Genomic DNA, 627 nt, shown 5'->3' on the forward strand with positions numbered 1-627 from the left:
AGTCTTAATTGGATTTAGGGTGTGAGGAGACTGACTGGCTGGGTTGCTTGGTGCTGGAACAAACCAACAGCTGATGCAATTAGGAGATTGACAGACTAGATGCAGGTATGCAGGAAGCAGCACTGCACAGCACTGACTGGGCAGACAGAGGAGAAGCTGAAGTGCAGACTCCACTTGCTTGCTGAAAGGATGCTTGCAATCAATTTCATTCTGTTTTTCATACTGGATTAGAAGGGGTGCACCAGTCCTGGAGGTACTGCAATACCAGGTCAATGCGTGGAGTGGACAGAGAAAGCTCTTTTTCCATCTCCCTGTTCGAAAAATCCATTTAATATATGGTCCCCAGATAGGGGACGTATCAGATATTAAACTGATAAGAACAGATTTTGTTTTTTTAAGTTGACTATCCCAAGGGGATATATTTTATTAAAAAATTTTTTACATAAGGAACTCATAAAAAATTAATAAAACAGTTTTATAGAAATATATAGAATTAAATTATTATAATATATAACTGACCCCCATTCTCTTAAAAACCATTTATGGCACATAAAAGGAGCATTTTTTTTGTCTATTAAATAATATTTATACATTTCTTCTAAAACCATTTTTAAAACATTTTCTTCA

The 627-nt window shown here is 35.9% G+C and overlaps 1 non-coding gene across 1 annotated transcript; it reads right to left on the bottom strand.

The window, feature by feature from the left end:
* Positions 1–231: 231 nt before the first annotated feature.
* On the bottom strand, positions 232–418 carry LOC121006472. Its single transcript, XR_005780297.1, has one exon. It is a non-coding gene; the product is annotated as a U2 spliceosomal RNA (small nuclear RNA).
* Between the last annotated feature and the right edge of the window lie 209 nt (positions 419–627).

The sequence above is a fragment of the Bufo bufo genome, chromosome 6, assembly GCF_905171765.1.
Source record: "Bufo bufo chromosome 6, aBufBuf1.1, whole genome shotgun sequence".
Classification (NCBI taxonomy): Eukaryota; Metazoa; Chordata; class Amphibia; order Anura; family Bufonidae; genus Bufo; species Bufo bufo.